The following is a 21,966-nucleotide window of genomic DNA, read 5'->3' on the forward strand; positions in this document are numbered from 1 at the left end:
CCTCATTAGTAGATGGGAACAATCTATATTTTGTGTTAGGCCTTATTAAGACAATTGCGAGCACAGGAAGCAATCATGCCATCCCCGTGTTGTTGTTGTGCCTTCTGCGCTTGGCTTCGGATGTGGAAAAAAACAGAATAAAACAATTACACCTGGTGGACATTCATCCGTCATGCCTGAAGGGTTCTGCTATCAACTGTGGGCCGGTTAGCTCAGTTGGTTAGAGCGTGGTGCTAATAACGCCAAGGTCGCGGGTTCGATCCCCGTACGGGCCAAAAATTCTTCTCTTTGTTTTGCTATATCATGCTTTCAGACGGTCATCTGTCAAGCAGAGGCAAATGGTGAATCAGGTAAATAACGTACACTGAAGTTATACACTCAAACTTATAGTTTTTAAAGCTGTTCTCAGTGGCATTCACACAGTCAAAACCTTCATTGGAGAATGCGGGCATCGATCCCGCTACCTCTCGCATGCTAAGCGAGCGCTCTACCATTTGAGCTAATTCCCCTTAAAGAAACAGGAGCTGTTAGCCTCTCATGACAACAGCATAACACATAGAAGGCTGAAGCATGTTGCTCAGAGGTGACTCACTTCAGCAGTAGCACAGGGAGAACTATGCACAGTTTCAGGTTTCTGGGACTTCACATCACTGACAAGCTCACTCACCATGCATTCCCTAATGAAAAAGGCACAAGAACACACACACCTTCTGTGAAGATTGAGAAGGGGCCAGTATTACCTGTTGCATGTTGCAGAGATTCAGCTGCACACAGCTTCCTCGTTAGTATAGTGGACAGTATCTCCGCCTGTCACGCGGAAGACCGGGGTTCGATTCCCCGACGGGGAGAGAGTATGTTTTTTCTGAACCTACGGCCGAAAAACCTGAAAAGGTTTTGGAGCAGCGAGGTGCGACGCGCTAAAGGCAAAGCGTTGGCCGGGAATCGAACCCGGGTCAACTGCTTGGAAGGCAACTATGCTCACCACTATACCACCAACGCCACAAACAAGCACACCATTGTTTTGCTGAAAGACCCTCAGTGCAAATTTTCCCCTGGGAAAGATGACCAAACTCTGTCATTTCCACTGCGGGACACATGCACGCTTGGTGGAAAATTGTGGTTTCTGTAGTGTAGTGGTCATCACGTTCGCCTTACACGCGAAAGGTCCCTGGTTCGAAACCAGGCAGAAACATGCCTTTAGTTCTTGTCTTTTGTCTGACACTATGGGCAAGCCTGTCATCACACCTCATTAGTAGATGGGAACAATCTATATTTTGTGTTAGGCCTTATTAAGACAATTGCTAGCACAGGAAGCAATCATGCCATCCCCGTGCTGTTGTTGTGCCTTCTGCGCTTGGCTTCGGATGTGGAAAAAAACAGAATAAAACAATTACACCTTGTGGACATTCATCCGTCATGCCTGAAGGGTTCTGCTATCAACTGTGGGCCGGTTAGCTCAGTTGGTTAGAGCGTGGTGCTAATAACGCCAAGGTCGCGGGTTCGATCCCCGTACGGGCCAAAAGTTCTTCTCTTTGTTTTGCTATATCATGCTTTCAGACGGTCATCTGTCAAGCAGAGGCAAATGGTGAATCAGGTAAATAACGTACACTGAAGTTATACACTCAAACTTATAGTTTTTAAAGCTGTTCTCAGTGGCATTCACACAGTCAAAACCTTCTTTGGAGAATGCGGGCATCGATCCCGCTACCTCTCGCATGCTAAGCGAGCGCTCTACCATTTGAGCTAATTCCCCTTGAAGAAACAGGAGCTGTTAGCCTCTCATGACAACAGCATAACATTTAGAAGGCTGAAGCATGTTGATCAGAGGTGACTCACTTCAGCAGTAGCACAGGGAGAACTATGCACAGTTTCGGGTTTCTGGGACTTCACATCACTGACAAGCTCACTCACCATGCATTCCCTAATGAAAAAGGCACAAGAACACACACACCTTCTGTGAAGATTGAGAAGGGGCCAGTATTACCTGTTGCATGTTGTAGAGATTCAGCTGCACACAGCTTCCTCGTTAGTATAGTGGACAGTATCTCCGCCTGTCACGCGGAAGACCGGGGTTCGATTCCCCGACGGGGAGAGAGTATGTTTTTTCTGAACCTACGGCCGAAAAACCTGAAAAGATTTTGGAGCAGCGAGGTACGACGCGCTAAAGGCAACGCGTTGGCCGGGAATCGAACCCGGGTTAACTGCTTGGAAGGCAGCTATGCTCACCACTATACCACCAACGCCACAAACAAGCACACCATTGTTTTGCTGAAAGACCCTCAGTGTAAATTTTCCCCTGGGAAAGATGACCAAACTCTGTAATTTCCACTGCGGGACACATGCACGCTTGGTGGAAAATTGTGGTTTCTGTAGTGTAGTGGTCATCACGTTTGCCTTACACGCGAAAGGTCCCTGGTTCGAAACCAGGCAGAAACATGCCTTTAGTTCTTGTCTTTTGTCTGACACTATGGGCAAGCCTGTCATCACACCTCATTAGTAGATGGGAACAATCTATATTTTGTGTTAGGCCTTATTAAGACAATTGCGAGCACAGGAAGCAATCATGCCATCCCCGTGCTGTTGTTGTGCCTTCTGCGCTTGGCTTCGGATGTGGAAAAAAACAGAATAAAACAATTACACCTTGTGGACATTCATCCGTCATGCCTGAAGGGTTCAGCTTTCAACTGTGGGCCGGTTAGCTCAGTTGGTTAGAGCGTGGTGCTAATAACGCCAAGGTCGCGGGTTCGATCCCCGTACGGGCCAAAAATTCTTCTCTTTGTTTTGCTATATCATGCTTTCAGACGGTCATCTGTCAAGCAGAGGCAAATGGTGAATCAGGTAAATAACGTACACTGAAGTTATACACTCAAACTTATAGTTTTTAAAGCTGTTCTCAGTGGCATTCACACAGTCAAAACCTTCATTGGAGAATGCGGGCATCGATCCCGCTACCTCTCGCATGCTAAGCGAGCGCTCTACCATTTGAGCTAATTCCCCTTAAAGAAACAGGAGCTGTTAGCCTCTCATGACAACAGCATAACATTTAGAAGGCTGAAGCATGTTGCTCAGAGGTGACTCACTTCAGCAGTAGCACAGGGAGAACTATGCACAGTTTCAGGTTTCTGGGACTTCACATCACTGACAAGCTCACTCACCATGCATTCCCTAATGAAAAAGGCACAAGAACACACACACCTTCTGTGAAGATTGAGAAGGGGCCAGTATTACCTGTTGCATGTTGCAGAGATTCAGCTGCACACAGCTTCCTCGTTAGTATAGTGGACAGTATCTCCGCCTGTCACGCGGAAGACCGGGGTTCGATTCCCCGACGGGGAGAGAGTATGTTTTTTCTGAACCTACGGCCGAAAAACCTGAAAAGGATTTGGAGCAGCGAGGTGCGACGCGCTAAAGGCAATGCGTTGGCCGGGAATCGAACCCGGGTCAACTGCTTGGAAGGCAGCTATGCTCACCACTATACCACCAACGCCACAAACAAGCACACCATTGTTTTGCTGAAAGACCCTCAGTGCAAATTTTCCCCTGGGAAAGATGACCAAACTCTGTCATTTCCACTGCGGGACACATGCACGCTTGGTGGAAAATTGTGGTTTCTGTAGTGTAGTGGTCATCACGTTCGCCTTACACGCGAAAGGTCCCTGGTTCGAAACCAGGCAGAAACATGTCTTTAGTTCTTGTCTTTTGTCTGACACTATGGGCAAGCCTGTCATCACACCTCATTAGTAGATGGGAACAATCTATATTTTGTGTTAGGCCTTATTAAGACAATTGCGAGCACAGGAAGCAATCATGCCATCCCCGTGCTGTTGTTGTGCCTTCTGCGCTTGGCTTCGGATGTGGAAAAAAACAGAATAAAACAATTACACCTGGTTCAGCTTTCAACTGTGGGCCGGTTAGCTCAGTTGGTTAGAGCGTGGTGCTAATAACGCCAAGGTCGCGGGTTCGATCCCCGTACGGGCCAAAAGTTCTTCTCTTTGTTTTGCTATATCATGCTTTCAGACGGTCATCTGTCAAGCAGAGGCAAATGGTGAATCAGGTAAATAACGTACACTGAAGTTATACACTCAAACTTATAGTTTTTAAAGCTGTTCTCAGTGGCATTCACACAGTCAAAACCTTCGTTGGAGAATGCGGGCATCGATCCCGCTACCTCTCGCATGCTAAGCGAGCGCTCTACCATTTGAGCTAATTCCCCTTGAAGAAACAGGAGCTGTTAGCCTCTCATGACAACAGCATAACATTTAGAAGGCTGAAGCATGTTGATCAGAGGTGACTCACTTCAGCAGTAGCACAGGGAGAACTATGCACAGTTTCAGGTTTCTGGGACTTCACATCACTGACAAGCTCACTCACCATGCATTCCCTAATGAAAAAGGCACAAGAACACACACACCTTCTGTGAAGATTGAGAAGGGGCCAGTATTACCTGTTGCATGTTGCAGAGATTCAGCTGCACACAGCTTCCTCGTTAGTATAGTGGACAGTATCTCCGCCTGTCACGCGGAAGACCGGGGTTCGATTCCCCGACGGGGAGAGAATATGTTTTTTCTGAACCTACGGCCGAAAAACCTGAATAGGTTTTGGAGCAGCAAGGTGCGACGTGCTAAATGCAATGCGTTGGCCGGGAATCGAACCCGGGTCAACTGCTTGGAAGGCAGCTATGCTCACCACTATACCACCAACGCCACAAACAAGCACACCATTGTTTTGCTGAAAGACCCTCAGTGCAAATTTTCCCCTGGGAAAGATGACCAAACTCTGTCATTTCCACTGCGGGACACATGCACGCTTGGTGGAAAATTGTGGTTTCTGTAGTGTAGTGGTCATCACATTCGCCTTACACGCGAAAGGTCCCTGGTTCGAAACCAGGCAGAAACATGCCTTTAGTTCTTGTCTTTTGTCTGACACTATGGGCAAGCCTGTCATCACACCTCATTAGTAGATGGGAACAATCCATATTTTGTGTTAGGCCTTATTAAGACAATTGCGAGCACAGGAAGCAATCATGCCATCCCCGTGCTGTTGTTGTGCCTTCTGCGCTTGGCTTCGGATGTGGAAAAAAACAGAATAAAACAATTACACCTTGTGGACATTCATCCGTCATGCCTGAAGGGTTCTGCTATCAACTGTGGGCCGGTTAGCTCAGTTGGTTAGAGCGTGGTGCTAATAACGCCAAGGTCGCGGGTTCGATCCCCGTACGGGCCAAAAGTTCTTCTCTTTGTTTTGCTATATCATGCTTTCAGACGGTCATCTGTCAAGCAGAGGCAAATGGTGAATCAGGTAAATAACGTACACTGAAGTTATACACTCAAACTTATAGTTTTTAAAGCTGTTCTCAGTGGCATTCACACAGTCAAAACCTTCGTTGGAGAATGCGGGCATCAATCCCGCTACCTCTCGCATGCTAAGCGAGCGCTCTACCATTTGAGCTAATTCCCCTTGAAGAAACAGGAGCTGTTAGCCTCTCATGACAACAGCATAACATTTAGAAGGCTGAAGCATGTTGATCAGAGGTGACTCACTTCAGCAGTAGCACAGGGAGAACTATGCACAGTTTCGGGTTTCTGGGACTTCACATCACTGACAAGCTCACTCACCATGCATTCCCTAATGAAAAAGGCACAAGAACACACACACCTTCTGTGAAGATTGAGAAGGGGCCAGTATTACCTGTTGCATGTTGTAGAGATTCAGCTGCACACAGCTTCCTCGTTAGTATAGTGGACAGTATCTCCGCCTGTCACGCGGAAGACCGGGGTTCGATTCCCCGACGGGGAGAGAGTATGTTTTTTCTGAACCTACGGCCGAAAAACCTGAAAAGATTTTGGAGCAGCGAGGTACGACGCGCTAAAGGCAATGCGTTGGCCGGGAATCGAACCCGGGTCAACTGCTTGGAAGGCAGCTATGCTCACCACTATACCACCAACGCCACAAACAAGCACACCATTGTTTTGCTGAAAGACCCTCAGTGTAAATTTTCCCCTGGGAAAGATGACCAAACTCTGTAATTTCCACTGCGGGACACATGCACGCTTGGTGGAAAATTGTGGTTTCTGTAGTGTAGTGGTCATCACGTTCGCCTTACACGCGAAAGGTCCCTGGTTCGAAACCAGGCAGAAACATGCCTTTAGTTCTTGTCTTTTGTCTGACACTATGGGCAAGCCTGTCATCACACCTCATTAGTAGATGGGAACAATCTATATTTTGTGTTAGGCCTTATTAAGACAATTGCGAGCACAGGAAGCAATCATGCCATCCCCGTGCTGTTGTTGTGCCTTCTGCGCTTGGCTTCGGATGTGGAAAAAAACAGAATAAAACAATTACACCTGGTGGACATTCATCCGTCATGCCTGAAGGGTTCAGCTTTCAACTGTGGGCCGGTTAGCTCAGTTGGTTAGAGCATGGTGCTAATAACGCCAAGGTCGCGGGTTCGATCCCCGTACGGGCCAAAAGTTCTTCTCTTTGTTTTGCTATATCATGCTTTCAGACGGTCATCTGTCAAGCAGAGGCAAATGGTGAATCAGGTAAATAACGTACACTGAAGTTATACACTCAAACTTATAGTTTTTAAAGCTGTTCTCAGTGGCATTCACACAGTCAAAACCTTCGTTGGAGAATGCCGGCATCGATCCCGCTACCTCTCGCATGCTAAGCGAGCGCTCTACCATTTGAGCTAATTCCCCTTGAAGAAACAGGAGCTGTTAGCCTCTCATGACAACAGCATAACATTTAGAAGGCTGAAGCATGTTGATCAGAGGTGACTCACTTCAGCAGTAGCACAGGGAGAACTATGCACAGTTTCAGGTTTCTGGGACTTCACATCACTGACAAGCTCACTCACCATGCATTCCCTAATGAAAAAGGCACAAGAACACACACACCTTCTGTGAAGATTGAGAAGGGGCCAGTATTACCTGTTGCATGTTGCAGAGATTCAGCTGCACACAGCTTCCTCGTTAGTATAGTGGACAGTATCTCCGCCTGTCACGCGGAAGACCGGGGTTCGATTCCCCGACGGGGAGAGAATATGTTTTTTCTGAACCTACGGCCGAAAAACCTGAAAAGGTTTTGGAGCAGCAAGGTGCGACGTGCTAAATGCAATGCGTTGGCCGGGAATCGAACCCGGGTCAACTGCTTGGAAGGCAGCTATGCTCACCACTATACCACCAACGCCACAAACAAGCACACCATTGTTTTGCTGAAAGACCCTCAGTGCAAATTTTCCCCTGGGAAAGATGACCAAACTCTGTCATTTCCACTGCGGGACACATGCACGCTTGGTGGAAAATTGTGGTTTCTGTAGTGTAGTGGTCATCACATTCGCCTTACACGCGAAAGGTTCCTGGTTCGAAACCAGGCAGAAATATGCCTTTAGTTCTTGTCTTTTGTCTGACACTATGGGCAAGCCTGTCATCACACCTCATTAGTAGATGGGAACAATCTATATTTTGTGTTAGGCCTTGTTAAGACAATTGCGAGCACAGGAAGCAATCATGCCATCCCCGTGCTGTTGTTGTGCCTTCTGCGCTTGGCTTCGGATGTGGAAAAAAACAGAATAAAACAATTACACCTGGTGGACATTCATCCGTCATGCCTGAAGGGTTCCGCTTTCAACTGTGGGCCGGTTAGCTCAGTTGGTTAGAGCGTGGTGCTAATAACGCCAAGGTCGCGGGTTCGATCCCCGTACGGGCCAAAAATTCTTCTCTTTGTTTTGCTATATCATGCTTTCAGACGGTCATCTGTCAAGCAGAGGCAAATGGTGAATCAGGTAAATAACGTACACTGAAGTTATACACTCACACTTATAGTTTTTAAAGCTGTTCTCAGTGGCATTCACACAGTCAAAACCTTCGTTGGAGAATGCGGGCATCAATCCCGCTACCTCTCGCATGCTAAGCGAGCGCTCTACCATTTGAGCTAATTCCCCTTGAAGAAACAGGAGCTGTTAGCCTCTCATGACAACAGCATAACATTTAGAAGGCTGAAGCATGTTGATCAGAGGTGACTCACTTCAGCAGTAGCACAGGGAGAACTATGCACAGTTTCAGGTTTCTGGGACTTCACATCACTGACAAGCTCACTCACCATGCATTCCCTAATGAAAAAGGCACAAGAACACACACACCTTCTGTGAAGATTGAGAAGGGGCCAGTATGACCTGTTGCATGTTGCAGAGATTCAGCTGCACACAGCTTCCTCGTTAGTATAGTGGACAGTATCTCCGCCTGTCACGCGGAAGACCGGGGTTCGATTCCCCGACGGGGAGAGAATATGTTTTTTCTGAACCTACGGCCGAAAAACCTGAAAGGGTTTTGGAGCAGCAAGGTGCGACGTGCTAAAGACAATGCGTTGGCCGGGAATCGAACCCGGGTCAACTGCTTGGAAGGCAGCTATGCTCACCACTATACCACCAACGCCACAAACAAGCACACCATTGTTTTGCTGAAAGACCCTCAGTGCAAATTTTCCCCTGGGAAAGATGACAAAACTCTGTCATTTCCACTGCGGGACACATGCACGCTTGGTGGAAAATTGTGGTTTCTGTAGTGTAGTGGTCATCACGTTCGCCTTACACGCGAAAGGTCCCTGGTTCGAAACCAGGCAGAAACATGCCTTTAGTTCTTGTCTTTTGTCTGACACTATGGGCAAGCCTGTCATCACACCTCATTAGTAGATGGGAACAATCTATATTTTGTGTTAGGCCTTATTAAGACAATTGCGAGCACAGGAAGCAATCATGCCATCCCCGTGTTGTTGTTGTGCCTTCTGCGCTTGGCTTCGGATGTGGAAAAAAACAGAATAAAACAATTACACCTTGTGGACATTCATCCGTCATGCCTGAAGGGTTCCGCTATCAACTGTGGGCCGGTTAGCTCAGTTGGTTAGAGCGTGGTGCTAATAACGCCAAGGTCGCGGGTTCGATCCCCGTACGGGCCAAAAGTTCTTCTCTTTGTTTTGCTATATCATGCTTTCAGACTGTCATCTGTCAAGCAGAGGCAAATGGTGAATCAGGTAAATAACGTACACTGAAGTTATACACTCAAACTTATAGTTTTTAAAGCTGTTCTCAGTGGCATTCACACAGTCAAAACCTTCGTTGGAGAATGCGGGCATCGATCCCGCTACCTCTCGCATGCTAAGCGAGCGCTCTACCATTTGAGCTAATTCCCCTTAAAGAAACAGGAGCTGTTAGCCTCTCATGACAACAGCATAACATTTAGAAGGCTGAAGCATGTTGCTCAGAGGTGACTCACTTCAGCAGTAGCACAGGGAGAACTATGCACAGTTTCAGGTTTCTGGGACTTCACATCACTGACAAGCTCACTCACCATGCATTCCCTAATGAAAAAGGCACAAGAACACACACACCTTCTGTGAAGATTGAGAAGGGGCCAGTATTACCTGTTGCATGTTGCAGAGATTCAGCTGCACACAGCTTCCTCGTTAGTATAGTGGACAGTATCTCCGCCTGTCACGCGGAAGACCGGGGTTCGATTCCCCGACGGGGAGAGAGTATGTTTTTTCTGAACCTACGGCCGAAAAACCTGAAAAGGTTTTGGAGCAGCGAGGTGCGACGCGCTAAAGGCAATGCGTTGGCCGGGAATCGAACCCGGGTCAACTGCTTGGAAGGCAGCTATGCTCACCACTATACCACCAACGCCACAAACAAGCACACCATTGTTTTGCTGAAAGACCCTCAGTGCAAATTTTCCCCTGGGAAAGATGACCAAACTCTGTCATTTCCACTGCGGGACACATGCACGCTTGGTGGAAAATTGTGGTTTCTGTAGTGTAGTGGTCATCACGTTCGCCTTACACGCGAAAGGTCCCTGGTTCGAAACCAGGCAGAAACATGCCTTTAGTTCTTGTCTTTTGTCTGACACTATGGGCAAGCCTGTCATCACACCTCATTAGTAGATGGGAACAATCTATATTTTGTGTTAGGCCTTATTAAGACAATTGCTAGCACAGGAAGCAATCATGCCATCCCCGTGCTGTTGTTGTGCCTTCTGCGCTTGGCTTCGGATGTGGAAAAAAACAGAATAAAACAATTACACCTTGTGGACATTCATCCGTCATGCCTGAAGGGTTCTGCTATCAACTGTGGGCCGGTTAGCTCAGTTGGTTAGAGCGTGGTGCTAATAACGCCAAGGTCGCGGGTTCGATCCCCGTACGGGCCAAAAGTTCTTCTCTTTGTTTTGCTATATCATGCTTTCAGACGGTCATCTGTCAAGCAGAGGCAAATGGTGAATCAGGTAAATAACGTACACTGAAGTTATACACTCAAACTTATAGTTTTTAAAGCTGTTCTCAGTGGCATTCACACAGTCAAAACCTTCGTTGGAGAATGCGGGCATCGATCCCGCTACCTCTCGCATGCTAAGCGAGCGCTCTACCATTTGAGCTAATTCCCCTTGAAGAAACAGGAGCTGTTAGCCTCTCATGACAACAGCATAACATTTAGAAGGCTGAAGCATGTTGATCAGAGGTGACTCACTTCAGCAGTAGCACAGGGAGAACTATGCACAGTTTCGGGTTTCTGGGACTTCACATCACTGACAAGCTCACTCACCATGCATTCCCTAATGAAAAAGGCACAAGAACACACACACCTTCTGTGAAGATTGAGAAGGGGCCAGTATTACCTGTTGCATGTTGTAGAGATTCAGCTGCACACAGCTTCCTCGTTAGTATAGTGGACAGTATCTCCGCCTGTCACGCGGAAGACCGGGGTTCGATTCCCCGACGGGGAGAGAGTATGTTTTTTCTGAACCTACGGCCGAAAAACCTGAAAAGATTTTGGAGCAGCGAGGTACGACGCGCTAAAGGCAATGCGTTGGCCGGGAATCGAACCCGGGTCAACTGCTTGGAAGGCAGCTATGCTCACCACTATACCACCAACGCCACAAACAAGCACACCATTGTTTTGCTGAAAGACCCTCAGTGTAAATTTTCCCCTGGGAAAGATGACCAAACTCTGTCATTTCCACTGCGGGACACATGCACGCTTGGTGGAAAATTGTGGTTTCTGTAGTGTAGTGGTCATCACGTTCGCCTTACACGCGAAAGGTCCCTGGTTCGAAACCAGGCAGAAACATGCCTTTAGTTCTTGTCTTTTGTCTGACACTATGGGCAAGCCTGTCATCACACCTCATTAGTAGATGGGAACAATCTATATTTTGTGTTAGGCCTTATTAAGACAATTGCGAGCACAGGAAGCAATCATGCCATCCCCGTGCTGTTGTTGTGCCTTCTGCGCTTGGCTTCGGATGTGGAAAAAAACAGAATAAAACAATTACACCTGGTGGACATTCATCCGTCATGCCTGAAGGGTTCAGCTTTCAACTGTGGGCCGGTTAGCTCAGTTGGTTAGAGCGTGGTGCTAATAACGCCAAGGTCGCGGGTTCGATCCCCGTACGGGCCAAAAGTTCTTCTCTTTGTTTTGCTATATCATGCTTTCAGACGGTCATCTGTCAAGCAGAGGCAAATGGTGAATCAGGTAAATAACGTACACTGAAGTTATACACTCAAACTTATAGTTTTTAAAGCTGTTCTCAGTGGCATTCACACAGTCAAAACCTTCGTTGGAGAATGCGGGCATCGATCCCGCTACCTCTCGCATGCTAAGCGAGCGCTCTACCATTTGAGCTAATTCCCCTTGAAGAAACAGGAGCTGTTAGCCTCTCATGACAACAGCATAACATTTAGAAGGCTGAAGCATGTTGATCAGAGGTGACTCACTTCAGCAGTAGCACAGGGAGAACTATGCACAGTTTCAGGTTTCTGGGACTTCACATCACTGACAAGCTCACTCACCATGCATTCCCTAATGAAAAAGGCACAAGAACACACACACCTTCTGTGAAGATTGAGAAGGGGCCAGTATTACCTGTTGCATGTTGCAGAGATTCAGCTGCACACAGCTTCCTCGTTAGTATAGTGGACAGTATCTCCGCCTGTCACGCGGAAGACCGGGGTTCGATTCCCCGACGGGGAGAGAATATGTTTTTTCTGAACCTACGGCCGAAAAACCTGAAAAGGTTTTGGAGCAGCAAGGTGCGACGTGCTAAATGCAATGCGTTGGCCAGGAATCGAACCTGGGTCAACTGCTTGGAAGGCAGCTATGCTCACCACTATACCACCAACGCCACAAACAAGCACACCATTGTTTTGCTGAAAGACCCTCAGTGCAAATTTTCCCCTGGGAAAGATGACCAAACTCTGTCATTTCCACTGCGGGACACATGCACGCTTGGTGGAAAATTGTGGTTTCTGTAGTGTAGTGGTCATCACATTCGCCTTACACGCGAAAGGTCCCTGGTTCGAAACCAGGCAGAAACATGCCTTTAGTTCTTGTCTTTTGTCTGACACTATGGGCAAGCCTGTCATCACACCTCATTAGTAGATGGGAACAATCCATATTTTGTGTTAGGCCTTATTAAGACAATTGCGAGCACAGGAAGCAATCATGCCATCCCCGTGCTGTTGTTGTGCCTTCTGCGCTTGGCTTCGGATGTGGAAAAAAACAGAATAAAACAATTACACCTTGTGGACATTCATCCGTCATGCCTGAAGGGTTCCGCTATCAACTGTGGGCCGGTTAGCTCAGTTGGTTAGAGCGTGGTGCTAATAACGCCAAGGTCGCGGGTTCGATCCCCGTACGGGCCAAAAATTCTTCTCTTTGTTTTGCTATATCATGCTTTCAGACGGTCATCTGTCAAGCAGAGGCAAATGGTGAATCAGGTAAATAACGTACACTGAAGTTATACACTCAAACTTATAGTTTTTAAAGCTGTTCTCAGTGGCATTCACACAGTCAAAACCTTCGTTGGAGAATGCGGGCATCGATCCCGCTACCTCTCGCATGCTAAGCGAGCGCTCTACCATTTGAGCTAATTCCCCTTGAAGAAACAGGAGCTGTTAGCCTCTCATGACAACAGCATAACATTTAGAAGGCTGAAGCATGTTGATCAGAGGTGACTCACTTCAGCAGTAGCACAGGGAGAACTATGCACAGTTTCAGGTTTCTGGGACTTCACATCACTGACAAGCTCACTCACCATGCATTCCCTAATGAAAAAGGCACAAGAACACACACACCTTCTGTGAAGATTGAGAAGGGGCCAGTATGACCTGTTGCATGTTGCAGAGATTCAGCTGCACACAGCTTCCTCGTTAGTATAGTGGACAGTATCTCCGCCTGTCACGCGGAAGACCGGGGTTCGATTCCCCGACGGGGAGAGAATATGTTTTTTCTGAACCTACGGCCGAAAAACCTGAAAGGGTTTTGGAGCAGCAAGGTGCGACGTGCTAAAGACAATGCGTTGGCCGGGAATCGAACCCGGGTCAACTGCTTGGAAGGCAGCTATGCTCACCACTATACCACCAACGCCACAAACAAGCACACCATTGTTTTGCTGAAAGACCCTCAGTGCAAATTTTCCCCTGGGAAAGATGACAAAACTCTGTCATTTCCACTGCGGGACACATGCACGCTTGGTGGAAAATTGTGGTTTCTGTAGTGTAGTGGTCATCACGTTCGCCTTACACGCGAAAGGTCCCTGGTTCGAAACCAGGCAGAAACATGCCTTTAGTTCTTGTCTTTTGTCTGACACTATGGGCAAGCCTGTCATCACACCTCATTAGTAGATGGGAACAATCTATATTTTGTGTTAGGCCTTATTAAGACAATTGCGAGCACAGGAAGCAATCATGCCATCCCCGTGTTGTTGTTGTGCCTTCTGCGCTTGGCTTCGGATGTGGAAAAAAACAGAATAAAACAATTACACCTTGTGGACATTCATCCGTCATGCCTGAAGGGTTCCGCTATCAACTGTGGGCCGGTTAGCTCAGTTGGTTAGAGCGTGGTGCTAATAACGCCAAGGTCGCGGGTTCGATCCCCGTACGGGCCAAAAGTTCTTCTCTTTGTTTTGCTATATCATGCTTTCAGACTGTCATCTGTCAAGCAGAGGCAAATGGTGAATCAGGTAAATAACGTACACTGAAGTTATACACTCAAACTTATAGTTTTTAAAGCTGTTCTCAGTGGCATTCACACAGTCAAAACCTTCGTTGGAGAATGCGGGCATCGATCCCGCTACCTCTCGCATGCTAAGCGAGCGCTCTACCATTTGAGCTAATTCCCCTTGAAGAAACAGGAGCTGTTAGCCTCTCATGACAACAGCATAACATTTAGAAGGCTGAAGCATGTTGATCAGAGGTGACTCACTTCAGCAGTAGCACAGGGAGAACTATGCACAGTTTCAGGTTTCTGGGACTTCACATCACTGACAAGCTCACTCACCATGCATTCCCTAATGAAAAAGGCACAAGAACACACACACCTTCTGTGAAGATTGAGAAGGGGCCAGTATGACCTGTTGCATGTTGCAGAGATTCAGCTGCACACAGCTTCCTCGTTAGTATAGTGGACAGTATCTCCGCCTGTCACGCGGAAGACCGGGGTTCGATTCCCCGACGGGGAGAGAATATGTTTTTTCTGAACCTACGGCCGAAAAACCTGAAAGGGTTTTGGAGCAGCAAGGTGCGACGTGCTAAAGACAATGCGTTGGCCGGGAATCGAACCCGGGTCAACTGCTTGGAAGGCAGCTATGCTCACCACTATACCACCAACGCCACAAACAAGCACACCATTGTTTTGCTGAAAGACCCTCAGTGCAAATTTTCCCCTGGGAAAGATGACAAAACTCTGTCATTTCCACTGCGGGACACATGCACGCTTGGTGGAAAATTGTGGTTTCTGTAGTGTAGTGGTCATCACGTTCGCCTTACACGCGAAAGGTCCCTGGTTCGAAACCAGGCAGAAACATGCCTTTAGTTCTTGTCTTTTGTCTGACACTATGGGCAAGCCTGTCATCACACCTCATTAGTAGATGGGAACAATCTATATTTTGTGTTAGGCCTTATTAAGACAATTGCGAGCACAGGAAGCAATCATGCCATCCCCGTGTTGTTGTTGTGCCTTCTGCGCTTGGCTTCGGATGTGGAAAAAAACAGAATAAAACAATTACACCTGGTGGACATTCATCCGTCATGCCTGAAGGGTTCTGCTATCAACTGTGGGCCGGTTAGCTCAGTTGGTTAGAGCGTGGTGCTAATAACGCCAAGGTCGCGGGTTCGATCCCCGTACGGGCCAAAAATTCTTCTCTTTGTTTTGCTATATCATGCTTTCAGACGGTCATCTGTCAAGCAGAGGCAAATGGTGAATCAGGTAAATAACGTACACTGAAGTTATACACTCAAACTTATAGTTTTTAAAGCTGTTCTCAGTGGCATTCACACAGTCAAAACCTTCGTTGGAGAATGCGGGCATCGATCCCGCTACCTCTCGCATGCTAAGCGAGCGCTCTACCATTTGAGCTAATTCCCCTTAAAGAAACAGGAGCTGTTAGCCTCTCATGACAACAGCATAACACATAGAAGGCTGAAGCATGTTGCTCAGAGGTGACTCACTTCAGCAGTAGCACAGGGAGAACTATGCACAGTTTCAGGTTTCTGGGACTTCACATCACTGACAAGCTCACTCACCATGCATTCCCTAATGAAAAAGGCACAAGAACACACACACCTTCTGTGAAGATTGAGAAGGGGCCAGTATTACCTGTTGCATGTTGCAGAGAATCAGCTGCACACAGCTTCCTCGTTAGTATAGTGGACAGTATCTCCGCCTGTCACGCGGAAGACCGGGGTTCGATTCCCCGACGGGGAGAGAGTATGTTTTTTCTGAACCTACGGCCGAAAAACCTGAAAAGGTTTTGGAGCAGCGAGGTGCGACGCGCTAAAGGCAAAGCGTTGGCCGGGAATCGAACCCGGGTCAACTGCTTGGAAGGCAACTATGCTCACCACTATACCACCAACGCCACAAACAAGCACACCATTGTTTTGCTGAAAGACCCTCAGTGCAAATTTTCCCCTGGGAAAGATGACCAAACTCTGTCATTTCCACTGCGGGACACATGCACGCTTGGTGGAAAATTGTGGTTTCTGTAGTGTAGTGGTCATCACGTTCGCCTTACACGCGAAAGGTCCCTGGTTCGAAACCAGGCAGAAACATGCCTTTAGTTCTTGTCTTTTGTCTGACACTATGGGCAAGCCTGTCATCACACCTCATTAGTAGATGGGAACAATCTATATTTTGTGTTAGGCCTTATTAAGACAATTGCTAGCACAGGAAGCAATCATGCCATCCCCGTGCTGTTGTTGTGCCTTCTGCGCTTGGCTTCGGATGTGGAAAAAAACAGAATAAAACAATTACACCTTGTGGACATTCATCCGTCATGCCTGAAGGGTTCTGCTATCAACTGTGGGCCGGTTAGCTCAGTTGGTTAGAGCGTGGTGCTAATAACGCCAAGGTCGCGGGTTCGATCCCCGTACGGGCCAAAAGTTCTTCTCTTTGTTTTGCTATATCATGCTTTCAGACGGTCATCTGTCAAGCAGAGGCAAATGGTGAATCAGGTAAATAACGTACACTGAAGTTATACACTCAAACTTATAGTTTTTAAAGCTGTTCTCAGTGGCATTCACACAGTCAAAACCTTCTTTGGAGAATGCGGGCATCGATCCCGCTACCTCTCGCATGCTAAGCGAGCGCTCTACCATTTGAGCTAATTCCCCTTGAAGAAACAGGAGCTGTTAGCCTCTCATGACAACAGCATAACATTTAGAAGGCTGAAGCATGTTGATCAGAGGTGACTCACTTCAGCAGTAGCACAGGGAGAACTATGCACAGTTTCGGGTTTCTGGGACTTCACATCACTGACAAGCTCACTCACCATGCATTCCCTAATGAAAAAGGCACAAGAACACACACACCTTCTGTGAAGATTGAGAAGGGGCCAGTATTACCTGTTGCATGTTGTAGAGATTCAGCTGCACACAGCTTCCTCGTTAGTATAGTGGACAGTATCTCCGCCTGTCACGCGGAAGACCGGGGTTCGATTCCCCGACGGGGAGAGAGTATGTTTTTTCTGAACCTACGGCCGAAAAACCTGAAAAGATTTTGGAGCAGCGAGGTACGACGCGCTAAAGGCAACGCGTTGGCCGGGAATCGAACCCGGGTCAACTGCTTGGAAGGCAGCTATGCTCACCACTATACCACCAACGCCACAAACAAGCACACCATTGTTTTGCTGAAAGACCCTCAGTGTAAATTTTCCCCTGGGAAAGATGACCAAACTCTGTCATTTCCACTGCGGGACACATGCACGCTTGGTGGAAAATTGTGGTTTCTGTAGTGTAGTGGTCATCACGTTTGCCTTACACGCGAAAGGTCCCTGGTTCGAAACCAGGCAGAAACATGCCTTTAGTTCTTGTCTTTTGTCTGACACTATGGGCAAGCCTGTCATCACACCTCATTAGTAGATGGGAACAATCTATATTTTGTGTTAGGCCTTATTAAGACAATTGCGAGCACAGGAAGCAATCATGCCATCCCCGTGCTGTTGTTGTGCCTTCTGCGCTTGGCTTCGGATGTGGAAAAAAACAGAATAAAACAATTACACCTTGTGGACATTCATCCGTCATGCCTGAAGGGTTCAGCTTTCAACTGTGGGCCGGTTAGCTCAGTTGGTTAGAGCGTGGTGCTAATAACGCCAAGGTCGCGGGTTCGATCCCCGTACGGGCCAAAAATTCTTCTCTTTGTTTTGCTATATCATGCTTTCAGACGGTCATCTGTCAAGCAGAGGCAAATGGTGAATCAGGTAAATAACGTACACTGAAGTTATACACTCAAACTTATAGTTTTTAAAGCTGTTCTCAGTGGCATTCACACAGTCAAAACCTTCATTGGAGAATGCGGGCATCGATCCCGCTACCTCTCGCATGCTAAGCGAGCGCTCTACCATTTGAGCTAATTCCCCTTAAAGAAACAGGAGCTGTTAGCCTCTCATGACAACAGCATAACATTTAGAAGGCTGAAGCATGTTGCTCAGAGGTGACTCACTTCAGCAGTAGCACAGGGAGAACTATGCACAGTTTCAGGTTTCTGGGACTTCACATCACTGACAAGCTCACTCACCATGCATTCCCTAATGAAAAAGGCACAAGAACACACACACCTTCTGTGAAGATTGAGAAGGGGCCAGTATTACCTGTTGCATGTTGCAGAGATTCAGCTGCACACAGCTTCCTCGTTAGTATAGTGGACAGTATCTCCGCCTGTCACGCGGAAGACCGGGGTTCGATTCCCCGACGGGGAGAGAGTATGTTTTTTCTGAACCTACGGCCGAAAAACCTGAAAAGGATTTGGAGCAGCGAGGTGCGACGCGCTAAAGGCAATGCGTTGGCCGGGAATCGAACCCGGGTCAACTGCTTGGAAGGCAGCTATGCTCACCACTATACCACCAACGCCACAAACAAGCACACCATTGTTTTGCTGAAAGACCCTCAGTGCAAATTTTCCCCTGGGAAAGATGACCAAACTCTGTCATTTCCACTGCGGGACACATGCACGCTTGGTGGAAAATTGTGGTTTCTGTAGTGTAGTGGTCATCACGTTCGCCTTACACGCGAAAGGTCCCTGGTTCGAAACCAGGCAGAAACATGTCTTTAGTTCTTGTCTTTTGTCTGACACTATGGGCAAGCCTGTCATCACACCTCATTAGTAGATGGGAACAATCTATATTTTGTGTTAGGCCTTATTAAGACAATTGCGAGCACAGGAAGCAATCATGCCATCCCCGTGCTGTTGTTGTGCCTTCTGCGCTTGGCTTCGGATGTGGAAAAAAACAGAATAAAACAATTACACCTGGTTCAGCTTTCAACTGTGGGCCGGTTAGCTCAGTTGGTTAGAGCGTGGTGCTAATAACGCCAAGGTCGCGGGTTCGATCCCCGTACGGGCCAAAAGTTCTTCTCTTTGTTTTGCTATATCATGCTTTCAGACGGTCATCTGTCAAGCAGAGGCAAATGGTGAATCAGGTAAATAACGTACACTGAAGTTATACACTCAAACTTATAGTTTTTAAAGCTGTTCTCAGTGGCATTCACACAGTCAAAACCTTCGTTGGAGAATGCGGGCATCGATCCCGCTACCTCTCGCATGCTAAGCGAGCGCTCTACCATTTGAGCTAATTCCCCTTGAAGAAACAGGAGCTGTTAGCCTCTCATGACAACAGCATAACATTTAGAAGGCTGAAGCATGTTGATCAGAGGTGACTCACTTCAGCAGTAGCACAGGGAGAACTATGCACAGTTTCAGGTTTCTGGGACTTCACATCACTGACAAGCTCACTCACCATGCATTCCCTAATGAAAAAGGCACAAGAACACACACACCTTCTGTGAAGATTGAGAAGGGGCCAGTATTACCTGTTGCATGTTGCAGAGATTCAGCTGCACACAGCTTCCTCGTTAGTATAGTGGACAGTATCTCCGCCTGTCACGCGGAAGACCGGGGTTCGATTCCCCGACGGGGAGAGAATATGTTTTTTCTGAACCTACGGCCGAAAAACCTGAATAGGTTTTGGAGCAGCAAGGTGCGACGTGCTAAATGCAATGCGTTGGCCGGGAATCGAACCCGGGTCAACTGCTTGGAAGGCAGCTATGCTCACCACTATACCACCAACGCCACAAACAAGCACACCATTGTTTTGCTGAAAGACCCTCAGTGCAAATTTTCCCCTGGGAAAGATGACCAAACTCTGTCATTTCCACTGCGGGACACATGCACGCTTGGTGGAAAATTGTGGTTTCTGTAGTGTAGTGGTCATCACATTCGCCTTACACGCGAAAGGTCCCTGGTTCGAAACCAGGCAGAAACATGCCTTTAGTTCTTGTCTTTTGTCTGACACTATGGGCAAGCCTGTCATCACACCTCATTAGTAGATGGGAACAATCCATATTTTGTGTTAGGCCTTATTAAGACAATTGCGAGCACAGGAAGCAATCATGCCATCCCCGTGCTGTTGTTGTGCCTTCTGCGCTTGGCTTCGGATGTGGAAAAAAACAGAATAAAACAATTACACCTTGTGGACATTCATCCGTCATGCCTGAAGGGTTCTGCTATCAACTGTGGGCCGGTTAGCTCAGTTGGTTAGAGCGTGGTGCTAATAACGCCAAGGTCGCGGGTTCGATCCCCGTACGGGCCAAAAGTTCTTCTCTTTGTTTTGCTATATCATGCTTTCAGACGGTCATCTGTCAAGCAGAGGCAAATGGTGAATCAGGTAAATAACGTACACTGAAGTTATACACTCAAACTTATAGTTTTTAAAGCTGTTCTCAGTGGCATTCACACAGTCAAAACCTTCGTTGGAGAATGCGGGCATCAATCCCGCTACCTCTCGCATGCTAAGCGAGCGCTCTACCATTTGAGCTAATTCCCCTTGAAGAAACAGGAGCTGTTAGCCTCTCATGACAACAGCATAACATTTAGAAGGCTGAAGCATGTTGATCAGAGGTGACTCACTTCAGCAGTAGCACAGGGAGAACTATGCACAGTTTCGGGTTTCTGGGACTTCACATCACTGACAAGCTCACTCACCATGCATTCCCTAATGAAAAAGGCACAAGAACACACACACCTTCTGTGAAGATTGAGAAGGGGCCAGTATTACCTGTTGCATGTTGTAGAGATTCAGCTGCACACAGCTTCCTCGTTAGTATAGTGGACAGTATCTCCGCCTGTCACGCGGAAGACCGGGGTTCGATTCCCCGACGGGGAGAGAGTATGTTTTTTCTGAACCTACGGCCGAAAAACCTGAAAAGATTTTGGAGCAGCGAGGTACGACGCGCTAAAGGCAATGCGTTGGCCGGGAATCGAACCCGGGTCAACTGCTTGGAAGGCAGCTATGCTCACCACTATACCACCAACGCCACAAACAAGCACACCATTGTTTTGCTGAAAGACCCTCAGTGTAAATTTTCCCCTGGGAAAGATGACCAAACTCTGTAATTTCCACTGCGGGACACATGCACGCTTGGTGGAAAATTGTGGTTTCTGTAGTGTAGTGGTCATCACGTTCGCCTTACACGCGAAAGGTCCCTGGTTCGAAACCAGGCAGAAACATGCCTTTAGTTCTTGTCTTTTGTCTGACACTATGGGCAAGCCTGTCATCACACCTCATTAGTAGATGGGAACAATCTATATTTTGTGTTAGGCCTTATTAAGACAATTGCGAGCACAGGAAGCAATCATGCCATCCCCGTGCTGTTGTTGTGCCTTCTGCGCTTGGCTTCGGATGTGGAAAAAAACAGAATAAAACAATTACACCTGGTGGACATTCATCCGTCATGCCTGAAGGGTTCAGCTTTCAACTGTGGGCCGGTTAGCTCAGTTGGTTAGAGCATGGTGCTAATAACGCCAAGGTCGCGGGTTCGATCCCCGTACGGGCCAAAAGTTCTTCTCTTTGTTTTGCTATATCATGCTTTCAGACGGTCATCTGTCAAGCAGAGGCAAATGGTGAATCAGGTAAATAACGTACACTGAAGTTATACACTCAAACTTATAGTTTTTAAAGCTGTTCTCAGTGGCATTCACACAGTCAAAACCTTCGTTGGAGAATGCCGGCATCGATCCCGCTACCTCTCGCATGCTAAGCGAGCGCTCTACCATTTGAGCTAATTCCCCTTGAAGAAACAGGAGCTGTTAGCCTCTCATGACAACAGCATAACATTTAGAAGGCTGAAGCATGTTGATCAGAGGTGACTCACTTCAGCAGTAGCACAGGGAGAACTATGCACAGTTTCAGGTTTCTGGGACTTCACATCACTGACAAGCTCACTCACCATGCATTCCCTAATGAAAAAGGCACAAGAACACACACACCTTCTGTGAAGATTGAGAAGGGGCCAGTATTACCTGTTGCATGTTGCAGAGATTCAGCTGCACACAGCTTCCTCGTTAGTATAGTGGACAGTATCTCCGCCTGTCACGCGGAAGACCGGGGTTCGATTCCCCGACGGGGAGAGAATATGTTTTTTCTGAACCTACGG

General features: G+C 47.5%; 70 non-coding genes across 70 annotated transcripts; 45 read left to right on the forward strand and 25 right to left on the reverse strand.

Moving 5' to 3' along the window:
• Positions 1-201: 201 nt before the first annotated feature.
• Positions 202-275, forward strand: trnai-aau (transfer RNA isoleucine (anticodon AAU)). Its single transcript has one exon. It is a non-coding gene; the product is annotated as a tRNA-Ile (tRNA).
• A 161-nt stretch (positions 276-436) lies between these two features.
• On the reverse strand, positions 437-509 carry trnaa-agc (transfer RNA alanine (anticodon AGC)). Its single transcript has one exon. It is a non-coding gene; the product is annotated as a tRNA-Ala (tRNA).
• A 267-nt stretch (positions 510-776) lies between these two features.
• trnad-guc (transfer RNA aspartic acid (anticodon GUC)) lies at positions 777-848 on the forward strand. Its single transcript has one exon. It is a non-coding gene; the product is annotated as a tRNA-Asp (tRNA).
• Positions 849-1,119: 271 nt separating this feature from the next.
• Positions 1,120-1,192, forward strand: trnav-uac (transfer RNA valine (anticodon UAC)). Its single transcript has one exon. It is a non-coding gene; the product is annotated as a tRNA-Val (tRNA).
• A 253-nt stretch (positions 1,193-1,445) lies between these two features.
• trnai-aau (transfer RNA isoleucine (anticodon AAU)) lies at positions 1,446-1,519 on the forward strand. Its single transcript has one exon. It is a non-coding gene; the product is annotated as a tRNA-Ile (tRNA).
• A 161-nt stretch (positions 1,520-1,680) lies between these two features.
• On the reverse strand, positions 1,681-1,753 carry trnaa-agc (transfer RNA alanine (anticodon AGC)). The gene has a single exon. It is a non-coding gene; the product is annotated as a tRNA-Ala (tRNA).
• A 267-nt stretch (positions 1,754-2,020) lies between these two features.
• Positions 2,021-2,092, forward strand: trnad-guc (transfer RNA aspartic acid (anticodon GUC)). Its single transcript has one exon. It is a non-coding gene; the product is annotated as a tRNA-Asp (tRNA).
• A 597-nt stretch (positions 2,093-2,689) lies between these two features.
• Positions 2,690-2,763, forward strand: trnai-aau (transfer RNA isoleucine (anticodon AAU)). Its single transcript has one exon. It is a non-coding gene; the product is annotated as a tRNA-Ile (tRNA).
• Positions 2,764-2,924: 161 nt separating this feature from the next.
• On the reverse strand, positions 2,925-2,997 carry trnaa-agc (transfer RNA alanine (anticodon AGC)). Its single transcript has one exon. It is a non-coding gene; the product is annotated as a tRNA-Ala (tRNA).
• A 267-nt stretch (positions 2,998-3,264) lies between these two features.
• Positions 3,265-3,336, forward strand: trnad-guc (transfer RNA aspartic acid (anticodon GUC)). Its single transcript has one exon. It is a non-coding gene; the product is annotated as a tRNA-Asp (tRNA).
• Positions 3,337-3,415: 79 nt separating this feature from the next.
• On the reverse strand, positions 3,416-3,487 carry trnag-ucc (transfer RNA glycine (anticodon UCC)). The gene has a single exon. It is a non-coding gene; the product is annotated as a tRNA-Gly (tRNA).
• A 120-nt stretch (positions 3,488-3,607) lies between these two features.
• On the forward strand, positions 3,608-3,680 carry trnav-uac (transfer RNA valine (anticodon UAC)). Its single transcript has one exon. It is a non-coding gene; the product is annotated as a tRNA-Val (tRNA).
• A 225-nt stretch (positions 3,681-3,905) lies between these two features.
• On the forward strand, positions 3,906-3,979 carry trnai-aau (transfer RNA isoleucine (anticodon AAU)). The gene has a single exon. It is a non-coding gene; the product is annotated as a tRNA-Ile (tRNA).
• A 161-nt stretch (positions 3,980-4,140) lies between these two features.
• On the reverse strand, positions 4,141-4,213 carry trnaa-agc (transfer RNA alanine (anticodon AGC)). Its single transcript has one exon. It is a non-coding gene; the product is annotated as a tRNA-Ala (tRNA).
• A 267-nt stretch (positions 4,214-4,480) lies between these two features.
• Positions 4,481-4,552, forward strand: trnad-guc (transfer RNA aspartic acid (anticodon GUC)). Its single transcript has one exon. It is a non-coding gene; the product is annotated as a tRNA-Asp (tRNA).
• Positions 4,553-4,631: 79 nt separating this feature from the next.
• Positions 4,632-4,703, reverse strand: trnag-ucc (transfer RNA glycine (anticodon UCC)). The gene has a single exon. It is a non-coding gene; the product is annotated as a tRNA-Gly (tRNA).
• Positions 4,704-5,149: 446 nt separating this feature from the next.
• On the forward strand, positions 5,150-5,223 carry trnai-aau (transfer RNA isoleucine (anticodon AAU)). The gene has a single exon. It is a non-coding gene; the product is annotated as a tRNA-Ile (tRNA).
• A 501-nt stretch (positions 5,224-5,724) lies between these two features.
• trnad-guc (transfer RNA aspartic acid (anticodon GUC)) lies at positions 5,725-5,796 on the forward strand. The gene has a single exon. It is a non-coding gene; the product is annotated as a tRNA-Asp (tRNA).
• A 79-nt stretch (positions 5,797-5,875) lies between these two features.
• On the reverse strand, positions 5,876-5,947 carry trnag-ucc (transfer RNA glycine (anticodon UCC)). The gene has a single exon. It is a non-coding gene; the product is annotated as a tRNA-Gly (tRNA).
• Positions 5,948-6,067: 120 nt separating this feature from the next.
• On the forward strand, positions 6,068-6,140 carry trnav-uac (transfer RNA valine (anticodon UAC)). The gene has a single exon. It is a non-coding gene; the product is annotated as a tRNA-Val (tRNA).
• An 828-nt stretch (positions 6,141-6,968) lies between these two features.
• On the forward strand, positions 6,969-7,040 carry trnad-guc (transfer RNA aspartic acid (anticodon GUC)). Its single transcript has one exon. It is a non-coding gene; the product is annotated as a tRNA-Asp (tRNA).
• A 79-nt stretch (positions 7,041-7,119) lies between these two features.
• trnag-ucc (transfer RNA glycine (anticodon UCC)) lies at positions 7,120-7,191 on the reverse strand. Its single transcript has one exon. It is a non-coding gene; the product is annotated as a tRNA-Gly (tRNA).
• Positions 7,192-7,637: 446 nt separating this feature from the next.
• Positions 7,638-7,711, forward strand: trnai-aau (transfer RNA isoleucine (anticodon AAU)). Its single transcript has one exon. It is a non-coding gene; the product is annotated as a tRNA-Ile (tRNA).
• Positions 7,712-8,212: 501 nt separating this feature from the next.
• Positions 8,213-8,284, forward strand: trnad-guc (transfer RNA aspartic acid (anticodon GUC)). Its single transcript has one exon. It is a non-coding gene; the product is annotated as a tRNA-Asp (tRNA).
• Positions 8,285-8,363: 79 nt separating this feature from the next.
• On the reverse strand, positions 8,364-8,435 carry trnag-ucc (transfer RNA glycine (anticodon UCC)). Its single transcript has one exon. It is a non-coding gene; the product is annotated as a tRNA-Gly (tRNA).
• Positions 8,436-8,555: 120 nt separating this feature from the next.
• trnav-uac (transfer RNA valine (anticodon UAC)) lies at positions 8,556-8,628 on the forward strand. The gene has a single exon. It is a non-coding gene; the product is annotated as a tRNA-Val (tRNA).
• A 253-nt stretch (positions 8,629-8,881) lies between these two features.
• Positions 8,882-8,955, forward strand: trnai-aau (transfer RNA isoleucine (anticodon AAU)). The gene has a single exon. It is a non-coding gene; the product is annotated as a tRNA-Ile (tRNA).
• A 161-nt stretch (positions 8,956-9,116) lies between these two features.
• Positions 9,117-9,189, reverse strand: trnaa-agc (transfer RNA alanine (anticodon AGC)). The gene has a single exon. It is a non-coding gene; the product is annotated as a tRNA-Ala (tRNA).
• A 267-nt stretch (positions 9,190-9,456) lies between these two features.
• On the forward strand, positions 9,457-9,528 carry trnad-guc (transfer RNA aspartic acid (anticodon GUC)). Its single transcript has one exon. It is a non-coding gene; the product is annotated as a tRNA-Asp (tRNA).
• Positions 9,529-9,607: 79 nt separating this feature from the next.
• trnag-ucc (transfer RNA glycine (anticodon UCC)) lies at positions 9,608-9,679 on the reverse strand. The gene has a single exon. It is a non-coding gene; the product is annotated as a tRNA-Gly (tRNA).
• Positions 9,680-9,799: 120 nt separating this feature from the next.
• trnav-uac (transfer RNA valine (anticodon UAC)) lies at positions 9,800-9,872 on the forward strand. Its single transcript has one exon. It is a non-coding gene; the product is annotated as a tRNA-Val (tRNA).
• A 253-nt stretch (positions 9,873-10,125) lies between these two features.
• trnai-aau (transfer RNA isoleucine (anticodon AAU)) lies at positions 10,126-10,199 on the forward strand. The gene has a single exon. It is a non-coding gene; the product is annotated as a tRNA-Ile (tRNA).
• Positions 10,200-10,360: 161 nt separating this feature from the next.
• On the reverse strand, positions 10,361-10,433 carry trnaa-agc (transfer RNA alanine (anticodon AGC)). Its single transcript has one exon. It is a non-coding gene; the product is annotated as a tRNA-Ala (tRNA).
• Positions 10,434-10,700: 267 nt separating this feature from the next.
• On the forward strand, positions 10,701-10,772 carry trnad-guc (transfer RNA aspartic acid (anticodon GUC)). The gene has a single exon. It is a non-coding gene; the product is annotated as a tRNA-Asp (tRNA).
• Positions 10,773-10,851: 79 nt separating this feature from the next.
• Positions 10,852-10,923, reverse strand: trnag-ucc (transfer RNA glycine (anticodon UCC)). Its single transcript has one exon. It is a non-coding gene; the product is annotated as a tRNA-Gly (tRNA).
• A 120-nt stretch (positions 10,924-11,043) lies between these two features.
• Positions 11,044-11,116, forward strand: trnav-uac (transfer RNA valine (anticodon UAC)). The gene has a single exon. It is a non-coding gene; the product is annotated as a tRNA-Val (tRNA).
• Positions 11,117-11,369: 253 nt separating this feature from the next.
• Positions 11,370-11,443, forward strand: trnai-aau (transfer RNA isoleucine (anticodon AAU)). The gene has a single exon. It is a non-coding gene; the product is annotated as a tRNA-Ile (tRNA).
• A 161-nt stretch (positions 11,444-11,604) lies between these two features.
• Positions 11,605-11,677, reverse strand: trnaa-agc (transfer RNA alanine (anticodon AGC)). Its single transcript has one exon. It is a non-coding gene; the product is annotated as a tRNA-Ala (tRNA).
• Positions 11,678-11,944: 267 nt separating this feature from the next.
• On the forward strand, positions 11,945-12,016 carry trnad-guc (transfer RNA aspartic acid (anticodon GUC)). Its single transcript has one exon. It is a non-coding gene; the product is annotated as a tRNA-Asp (tRNA).
• Positions 12,017-12,613: 597 nt separating this feature from the next.
• On the forward strand, positions 12,614-12,687 carry trnai-aau (transfer RNA isoleucine (anticodon AAU)). Its single transcript has one exon. It is a non-coding gene; the product is annotated as a tRNA-Ile (tRNA).
• A 161-nt stretch (positions 12,688-12,848) lies between these two features.
• Positions 12,849-12,921, reverse strand: trnaa-agc (transfer RNA alanine (anticodon AGC)). The gene has a single exon. It is a non-coding gene; the product is annotated as a tRNA-Ala (tRNA).
• A 267-nt stretch (positions 12,922-13,188) lies between these two features.
• On the forward strand, positions 13,189-13,260 carry trnad-guc (transfer RNA aspartic acid (anticodon GUC)). The gene has a single exon. It is a non-coding gene; the product is annotated as a tRNA-Asp (tRNA).
• Positions 13,261-13,339: 79 nt separating this feature from the next.
• trnag-ucc (transfer RNA glycine (anticodon UCC)) lies at positions 13,340-13,411 on the reverse strand. Its single transcript has one exon. It is a non-coding gene; the product is annotated as a tRNA-Gly (tRNA).
• A 120-nt stretch (positions 13,412-13,531) lies between these two features.
• trnav-uac (transfer RNA valine (anticodon UAC)) lies at positions 13,532-13,604 on the forward strand. Its single transcript has one exon. It is a non-coding gene; the product is annotated as a tRNA-Val (tRNA).
• A 253-nt stretch (positions 13,605-13,857) lies between these two features.
• Positions 13,858-13,931, forward strand: trnai-aau (transfer RNA isoleucine (anticodon AAU)). Its single transcript has one exon. It is a non-coding gene; the product is annotated as a tRNA-Ile (tRNA).
• A 161-nt stretch (positions 13,932-14,092) lies between these two features.
• Positions 14,093-14,165, reverse strand: trnaa-agc (transfer RNA alanine (anticodon AGC)). The gene has a single exon. It is a non-coding gene; the product is annotated as a tRNA-Ala (tRNA).
• Positions 14,166-14,432: 267 nt separating this feature from the next.
• On the forward strand, positions 14,433-14,504 carry trnad-guc (transfer RNA aspartic acid (anticodon GUC)). Its single transcript has one exon. It is a non-coding gene; the product is annotated as a tRNA-Asp (tRNA).
• Positions 14,505-14,583: 79 nt separating this feature from the next.
• trnag-ucc (transfer RNA glycine (anticodon UCC)) lies at positions 14,584-14,655 on the reverse strand. Its single transcript has one exon. It is a non-coding gene; the product is annotated as a tRNA-Gly (tRNA).
• Positions 14,656-14,775: 120 nt separating this feature from the next.
• Positions 14,776-14,848, forward strand: trnav-uac (transfer RNA valine (anticodon UAC)). Its single transcript has one exon. It is a non-coding gene; the product is annotated as a tRNA-Val (tRNA).
• A 253-nt stretch (positions 14,849-15,101) lies between these two features.
• trnai-aau (transfer RNA isoleucine (anticodon AAU)) lies at positions 15,102-15,175 on the forward strand. Its single transcript has one exon. It is a non-coding gene; the product is annotated as a tRNA-Ile (tRNA).
• A 161-nt stretch (positions 15,176-15,336) lies between these two features.
• Positions 15,337-15,409, reverse strand: trnaa-agc (transfer RNA alanine (anticodon AGC)). Its single transcript has one exon. It is a non-coding gene; the product is annotated as a tRNA-Ala (tRNA).
• Positions 15,410-15,676: 267 nt separating this feature from the next.
• trnad-guc (transfer RNA aspartic acid (anticodon GUC)) lies at positions 15,677-15,748 on the forward strand. Its single transcript has one exon. It is a non-coding gene; the product is annotated as a tRNA-Asp (tRNA).
• A 271-nt stretch (positions 15,749-16,019) lies between these two features.
• Positions 16,020-16,092, forward strand: trnav-uac (transfer RNA valine (anticodon UAC)). The gene has a single exon. It is a non-coding gene; the product is annotated as a tRNA-Val (tRNA).
• Positions 16,093-16,345: 253 nt separating this feature from the next.
• Positions 16,346-16,419, forward strand: trnai-aau (transfer RNA isoleucine (anticodon AAU)). Its single transcript has one exon. It is a non-coding gene; the product is annotated as a tRNA-Ile (tRNA).
• Positions 16,420-16,580: 161 nt separating this feature from the next.
• Positions 16,581-16,653, reverse strand: trnaa-agc (transfer RNA alanine (anticodon AGC)). The gene has a single exon. It is a non-coding gene; the product is annotated as a tRNA-Ala (tRNA).
• A 267-nt stretch (positions 16,654-16,920) lies between these two features.
• Positions 16,921-16,992, forward strand: trnad-guc (transfer RNA aspartic acid (anticodon GUC)). Its single transcript has one exon. It is a non-coding gene; the product is annotated as a tRNA-Asp (tRNA).
• A 597-nt stretch (positions 16,993-17,589) lies between these two features.
• trnai-aau (transfer RNA isoleucine (anticodon AAU)) lies at positions 17,590-17,663 on the forward strand. The gene has a single exon. It is a non-coding gene; the product is annotated as a tRNA-Ile (tRNA).
• A 161-nt stretch (positions 17,664-17,824) lies between these two features.
• trnaa-agc (transfer RNA alanine (anticodon AGC)) lies at positions 17,825-17,897 on the reverse strand. The gene has a single exon. It is a non-coding gene; the product is annotated as a tRNA-Ala (tRNA).
• Positions 17,898-18,164: 267 nt separating this feature from the next.
• Positions 18,165-18,236, forward strand: trnad-guc (transfer RNA aspartic acid (anticodon GUC)). Its single transcript has one exon. It is a non-coding gene; the product is annotated as a tRNA-Asp (tRNA).
• Positions 18,237-18,315: 79 nt separating this feature from the next.
• On the reverse strand, positions 18,316-18,387 carry trnag-ucc (transfer RNA glycine (anticodon UCC)). Its single transcript has one exon. It is a non-coding gene; the product is annotated as a tRNA-Gly (tRNA).
• A 120-nt stretch (positions 18,388-18,507) lies between these two features.
• Positions 18,508-18,580, forward strand: trnav-uac (transfer RNA valine (anticodon UAC)). The gene has a single exon. It is a non-coding gene; the product is annotated as a tRNA-Val (tRNA).
• A 225-nt stretch (positions 18,581-18,805) lies between these two features.
• Positions 18,806-18,879, forward strand: trnai-aau (transfer RNA isoleucine (anticodon AAU)). Its single transcript has one exon. It is a non-coding gene; the product is annotated as a tRNA-Ile (tRNA).
• A 161-nt stretch (positions 18,880-19,040) lies between these two features.
• On the reverse strand, positions 19,041-19,113 carry trnaa-agc (transfer RNA alanine (anticodon AGC)). Its single transcript has one exon. It is a non-coding gene; the product is annotated as a tRNA-Ala (tRNA).
• A 267-nt stretch (positions 19,114-19,380) lies between these two features.
• Positions 19,381-19,452, forward strand: trnad-guc (transfer RNA aspartic acid (anticodon GUC)). Its single transcript has one exon. It is a non-coding gene; the product is annotated as a tRNA-Asp (tRNA).
• A 79-nt stretch (positions 19,453-19,531) lies between these two features.
• On the reverse strand, positions 19,532-19,603 carry trnag-ucc (transfer RNA glycine (anticodon UCC)). Its single transcript has one exon. It is a non-coding gene; the product is annotated as a tRNA-Gly (tRNA).
• A 446-nt stretch (positions 19,604-20,049) lies between these two features.
• Positions 20,050-20,123, forward strand: trnai-aau (transfer RNA isoleucine (anticodon AAU)). Its single transcript has one exon. It is a non-coding gene; the product is annotated as a tRNA-Ile (tRNA).
• Positions 20,124-20,624: 501 nt separating this feature from the next.
• trnad-guc (transfer RNA aspartic acid (anticodon GUC)) lies at positions 20,625-20,696 on the forward strand. The gene has a single exon. It is a non-coding gene; the product is annotated as a tRNA-Asp (tRNA).
• Positions 20,697-20,775: 79 nt separating this feature from the next.
• On the reverse strand, positions 20,776-20,847 carry trnag-ucc (transfer RNA glycine (anticodon UCC)). The gene has a single exon. It is a non-coding gene; the product is annotated as a tRNA-Gly (tRNA).
• Positions 20,848-20,967: 120 nt separating this feature from the next.
• trnav-uac (transfer RNA valine (anticodon UAC)) lies at positions 20,968-21,040 on the forward strand. Its single transcript has one exon. It is a non-coding gene; the product is annotated as a tRNA-Val (tRNA).
• Positions 21,041-21,868: 828 nt separating this feature from the next.
• Positions 21,869-21,940, forward strand: trnad-guc (transfer RNA aspartic acid (anticodon GUC)). Its single transcript has one exon. It is a non-coding gene; the product is annotated as a tRNA-Asp (tRNA).
• The last annotated feature ends 26 nt before the right edge of the window (positions 21,941-21,966 follow it).

This window comes from Astyanax mexicanus, unplaced genomic scaffold, assembly GCF_023375975.1.
Source record: "Astyanax mexicanus isolate ESR-SI-001 unplaced genomic scaffold, AstMex3_surface scaffold_39, whole genome shotgun sequence".
In the NCBI taxonomy this organism is placed as follows: Eukaryota; Metazoa; Chordata; class Actinopteri; order Characiformes; family Acestrorhamphidae; genus Astyanax; species Astyanax mexicanus.